The following is a 6,340-nucleotide window of genomic DNA, read 5'->3' as shown; positions in this document are numbered from 1 at the left end:
ACGGAACCTAGATCAATCGGGCAGAGTATCTAATACGTCTCCAGGGGTTATAATACTTACATCGTAGCAGAACCTCGCTATTTAGGGGGTATAATACCCGACTATAATGCCTCTAATTCATAAAGTGAGATTGAGAATGAAATTGTGAACGACGGAAAGTGAAACCCGGTGGCCTTCTTATATAGTGCTGAAATCTGGTCTTCACGTGGCCCGCGTAAAGAACAGACAGGGCTTACGCGGCCCGCGTACTAGCCCGGGTAGGGTTTAGGTGATCCGGGTCATTGCCTAGACTCGCCACGATGTCGACATGTAACACCCCAACCGAAGACGGAAACGTTGGGGCGCCACGTATGATAGGATGCTCAAAGACACATGGCACTAATTAAAGTTCAAATATAATAATAAGTCAAATTTATGTTCAACAACCAAATCAAACAAACAACTTGTAACACCTCGAAAAATTTCGTCCAATAATGTCTTGACACGTGTCATAAGGTTCCGTTATGTGAAAACATACTTTAGAGGGACTAAAAGTGACAAACAGTGAAAACTATGGAACGTAAGGGTCCAAAGTGTCAACAATGGATAAATAGACTCTATGATAACCCTACATAATGTTTATAACCTTAAACGGATGGTTCATGGATCATACGACGCGGAAATTGCACAAAAGTGAAGTATTTCAAACTATAGGGGCCAAAAGTGTCAACATGTTTAATTTATACCTCTGAGTGAACTTTTGGCAGACCCGAAGCTTTGTAAAGCTAAAATATACTCACTAGAATATGTGGTAAAAATTTCATGAAGTTTCGTCAACGTATGAGAAAGTTATGGCCAAAACCGTACTTGAAGGACTAAAAGCGTCAACGTCGAATTTCAGGGCTTTTCGGTTGAGCGCAAAATGTTCCGAGGACATTTCCATGTTGGTAAAAGTCCTAAGGTTCTTAAAAACCAAGTTTGGGGGTTTACGGGTCAAATTAAGCAGCCGAAACATCGCACGCAAGCTCAGGGACTAAAGCTGTCAAAGATTGAAACTTGTTTTGCTGAACAGGGGTCAGGCGACCCGCCTGGCATGACCCAAGCGGGCCGCGTGGGGCTGCCAGCGACAGAAACTTCGATTTGGGCTGATTTGGGTCCGATTTTGGGTTGCAAACAGCTGTTACTCGCCTCCAAAAGCTCCAATGGGATGCCATGCATGGCTACTACAACAGTACCCTCGAAATTTCAGCTTTAAATCAGATTACAAACCATTTCTTGGACATTTGCATTTGATCAAGAACTTATTTCTCTCAAGAGCTCTCAAGAACTATCAAGGCAGGCTTTCTGGAGTTAATCTGATCATCAAGGTCGAATCCTAGTGTTCACTAAACACCTATAGGACCTTTGTAAGCTTTCAATTCAATCTTTAATCCGTTCTTGTTGTGATTATTGCTTAAAGTCAAACTGGTTGTTCATAAGCTTTGACTTTCTGATTAAACAGGTTTCAATCAGTCATTTCTCGAATTGAAACCTGATTTATGTTGGTAATATTATGGGAAACAAACCCTCAAAAGGGTACTCTCTGATTCCCACTACATGCATGCTAAATGTCGAGTCAAACCTATTTCTAAAAAGTCAACAGAAGCGATTTTTGTGAAAAATGACATGAATAATGATATAGATGACATGCAATCTGTTTGATCTTCATAGAAAGCTTTATTATGAATATAAGAATGTATTTTACCACGATCAACTCGACGATCTTTAGTGTAAACCCGGATTGGAACCGAAAGTCTTAATAAACGACTTTTTCGTAAACTATCGGTTCGGATCCGTACATGCATGTGTGAGATCTGTAATTTAGAGCATTTTTGACCATTGGCATTTTAGTTAAACTTTCTGGAAATTTTATGTCATAAGTCTATGCTTAGCCGATTCGAATGCATGTTTCCGATTTATGCATAAAGTTGACTATTTTGCCCTTTTTGATTTAAAACGTGATTTTTGGAAAAGTGAAAGGATAGAAATCTTTATTTCTAATATATAAACTTGCACCGAAAATTTTGGATCAGTTGGTGGTCCAGATTGTGAGTTATGGCCATTAGCGTAAAACTATATTATAAATTTACACAAACGGTCCTTTTCGCGTAGAACCCGTTTCTGGCCACGTTTTGATACGAAACTCTTTACCAACAGAAGTAATATAATATTCTGGGAATTTTGATGATTTTTAATTAATTTTTGGCTGAACGGATCCTAGATCGCCTAGTCATTTCGGCTTATGTCGGTTTTGACCGTTTAAGCCATAAAATGAGTTTTACACATCCTTTTGACCCGAAACCTTTTTCTACTGATTTTATATGATGAATAAATTATTTTAAGTATTCTGGAAATATAAAAATCTCAGATTTAATTTGGAAACCCGAAAACGCCCTTAAATCGCATATTTAGCATTTTAAGCGCATAGTAAGCGTTATACTTGTTTTAAACATATAAGACCTATACCTACTGATGTGTTTAGCATATTTTCATATAAAAACAGTAAGTATAAGTATATGAACTCAGACTTCCAGTTTTGGCACTTTTAGCCCTTGTGAAATTACTAAAATACCCCTACGGTGCATAGTTTGGTTTTAAATGATAAATTTGGTATATGGGTCATACCCTACTGATATAATATGTTATATTAAATATATTTACTGTATGAACCAGACCCGAAACTCAGATTTCTAATTTTACTCTTTTATTATCTTTTAAATGACCAAAATGCCCTTCTAAGGCATAAATTGAGTTTAAAATTATTCCGGGCAATATAGAACATAACTTACTGATATTATATCATATTTAAAGCATATTATATCAGGGAACTTGCATTTGAATCATTTGTCTACCCGTATCGCCCTTTTTACGTTCGGTTCGGTTTACGTAACTAGTTTGCGTAAATTGACCGAAACGGGCCAAACGATATCATTTTTATTTCAAAATCCAGAATGTATTTAGTATACCCATATTATACAAGTATTCAAACGTGTCGGGTCTAAATCACATTCTATCCGGTCTTTCGCTTAATCGTGCGTAAACCGTATCATTCTTAAAACTAACCGGTCAAAGCTTAGGCTTAAATAAAAGACCCGTTAGGAATCTAATAGGTTAATTATAAACCTTTGTTCCAGATTAGGAGGCCCGGTAAAAGCTACCAACACTTATCATTTGTGACTTATACTTGCTCAGGTAAATACATTTTGACTTATTTTCCCTATACGGGCTTGGGGTACGGTATTTAAAATACCGCTTGATCGGGCGCACAAGTCCTGCGCCTTATGGGTGTACAGTCTTGAATAGCTTGTGCGACTTCGTTTAAACAGTCTTGTCTTACTTAAAGGCTTTGGGGGGTTATTGACCGTGTCCCGGATATCCTTGGCATTATCTTACGAGATGGCCACGACCAGAGCACGGGGTGTAGGCGTACACCCGACGTGTATAACTCTTTAATGTGGTGTGTCATTTAATCTCTAGCCCGGACAGTAGATCCCGGGCCACCAGAGATACGAGTGCATGTAATTCGTTCACAAGTTTATATCTTATAAATATCCCAAGTTAATAAAAATATTTATGCCTTGTGCATTTAAATCAATTTTCAATCATTTTCAAAATGAGTCAGTCGATTTGTATTTACCAGTGTAAACTGACGTATTTTTCCCAAAAGGTTAAGTGCAGGTACTATACGAAAATAGGCTGGCTGTTTCCTAAGAGCGTCCACTATAGTCTCGCAAGCTCGGACGACAAATATCTGTTGAACAATATTTTTATCTTATTTTATTTGATCCGCCTGTGGATCCATTTCAACTACTGTGATATTTATTATTGCACTTTATTTAAAGTTGAAATGTATCTGTTCTGCTTCCGCTGTGCATTATTATATTGTGTTGATTGTCTATGACGATGCCAACTACGTCACTGTACCCCACACCGGGCCCACCGGTGTTACGTGGAAATCGGGGTGTGACACAACTTGTCCAAAACAAGACATAACGATCGTTTTAAAGTTTAACTAAGGCAAAAAGTTCCATGATCCTAAGTGATAGAAAGCTTGTAAATCATCATCAATTGTTACCACCTGAAACATATGTGAGAAAAACAAGGGTCAGCTAAAAGCCGGCGAGTAACATAGGTTTTATGGTAAAGCATGTGATAAAAAATATTTTATTTACAATTCAATATGGCACAAGTAGAACACTAAGCATATTGCATTTAACGAGTATGGGTCACGGGTGGCACATTCAAACCTAAGCTGACATGTTTAACGGATTCTATCATCCTCCACTTCCCAAAAAGCAAAATAAGCAAAATGTGTTAAATAAGCAAATCCAAATGGAAGTGGAGATGGGTCGTCACACCTATAGTGCTATAATATACTACCGGACGGTTTGGCCGAAATTAATGAATGCACACGTTGAAGTAAACCAACAAGTTTCATACAAAGCAAATAGTGATCACATAAGCCATAAAAAAAATAATGAATTGTATAACGTTTAAGCAAAATTTAGTTCATCATATGTATCATCCCAAAAAGAGGTAAAAAGGGAACTATGTACTCACCTTGGGGAGCGAATATTGCACACAGGAAATGAGGAGCGAAGGCGTTAGGAAAATCCCAAATGCTACCCTAATATGGTTAAATAGCAAGTTTAATCTACGAACTAAGTTTGGTGTCTAAAGCACGCTAGAATTAAGGCTTTTATAACTGATTTGGGAATTCTATGGTTTATGTTGAAATGTTTCAATTGACGAGTTAAAGTAAATATAGAAATTTCAATTAATAATTTAAAATATTAGTTTTCCTTTTTTTTTGTGGGGGAAAAGTTTACTAACTGTCTATCCAAAATAATTAATAAGATTTATGGAATTACATAAATAAGTAGACATGATACACAAAGGAACTTGCTTAGCGATCAATAATAACATCGATGTACAATTTTGGTGGGAAGGAAAATAACAAATTTATTGTTCTTTTTTTTTAAGTGTGGGAAACTAGTTTGTCTAACACAAAATAAAACGTAACTGAATATTGGCATGTTTAATTTACTTATCAATTAAATAGGATTTCATTAAATAGATATTTACAAAATTTTATAAGATTTAATTTGCTTAATTTAATCATTATAAAAATTATTTTATGTTATTACACCAAATGCCTTGTTTACGTTTTATAAAATCAAATGGAATCTAACCCCTCTGACTCTTTTTTTTTTAAACAAACTAACCATATTTAGGTTAATACACAATTTTTTTAATACAATCTAGCTTTATTTAAGCTACTCTTTAATACCACCCAGAATTAACTATTTGATTAAGTACATATGTGCTAAAAAAATAATAATAACAATGTCTATATGATGTAAATAAGTCGATTATAGGTTATATTATATCAATTAATCAATTAAGTAGGAATAAAGATAAAAAAGAAAAAAAGAAGTGCTAGCCGACTTTGTATGTAGTGCACTAAAACAACAACTTAATCTAATATATTCAAAATTTCCTCAACAGACCATGTATGCATTAAATAGTCCAGTTGGTCAAAACAGAAAGAAAAAGAAACAAAAAGGGTAATGGAGTTTCCTTGGTTCGAACAGAGGTTCAACTGGCCCCAAAGTCTTACTCGAATAACAACCACCAGTGGCCAGGCTCGCCGTTTTTGAAAAGGTTGGGCTAGAAAACGATTAATAATAGTTTAAGACAGTTTTTTTTTATATGATAATCATTTTCCCAAATCAGTGTTTTAGCGAACCTTAATTCCTTTTGCTAACAATTTCATACAACATAGATGCTGTATCAAATACTAGAATAACTTGAGACTTTCAACAACAGAGCATTACAAACAAAGAATCGTAAAGAACTTACGGGATGCGTTTATTAGCAACGATAAGAGGATTCCGACAAGAGAAGAACTCTGGCAAAAGTGTAGTGGTTCAGACGACTTCGGACCGAAAAGTTGAGAGTGTCTTTGATGTGGTAAGGTCCGTTTGATGCGAGGAAGGTCGTATTTAAACAATTTTCCACGACACCAACAGTTTGGAAAGGATCGTGGGATGATCCAATTTCCTTGTTCAATTCCGAACATAATTGATTTGGTCCAGAATTAGATAATATAACAGCTAATAAGAGCGAATACTTGTTTGTTTTAGCGTATAAATTCATGATTGATAGTTAGGAAACTAGATAACGATATTATTGGGTGAGATATAGGAGAATCGGCAAGTTGTAAACTTGCCGACATCGGACAATAAAAGCGCGTGAAAGAAATTCTCAGCACATTTCAAACTTTTGTTCAATTTGCTACATATAGTCCCTGTGCTTACTT

At 35.8% G+C, this 6,340-nt stretch overlaps 1 long non-coding RNA gene across 1 annotated transcript; it reads right to left on the bottom strand.

Moving 5' to 3' along the window:
* Positions 1-4,005: 4,005 nt before the first annotated feature.
* Positions 4,006-6,340, bottom strand: LOC110937789. The gene is made up of 3 exons (XR_002591048.2): positions 5,881-6,340; positions 4,579-4,645; positions 4,006-4,096 (listed from the first exon to the last, which is right to left on the bottom strand). It is a non-coding gene; the product is annotated as an uncharacterized LOC110937789 (long non-coding RNA).

Source organism: Helianthus annuus, chromosome 1 (genome assembly GCF_002127325.2).
Source record: "Helianthus annuus cultivar XRQ/B chromosome 1, HanXRQr2.0-SUNRISE, whole genome shotgun sequence".
Classification (NCBI taxonomy): Eukaryota; Viridiplantae; Streptophyta; class Magnoliopsida; order Asterales; family Asteraceae; genus Helianthus; species Helianthus annuus.
Note: the sequence above shows the minus strand (reverse complement) of the source record. Positions and strands in the feature narration are given on the sequence as shown.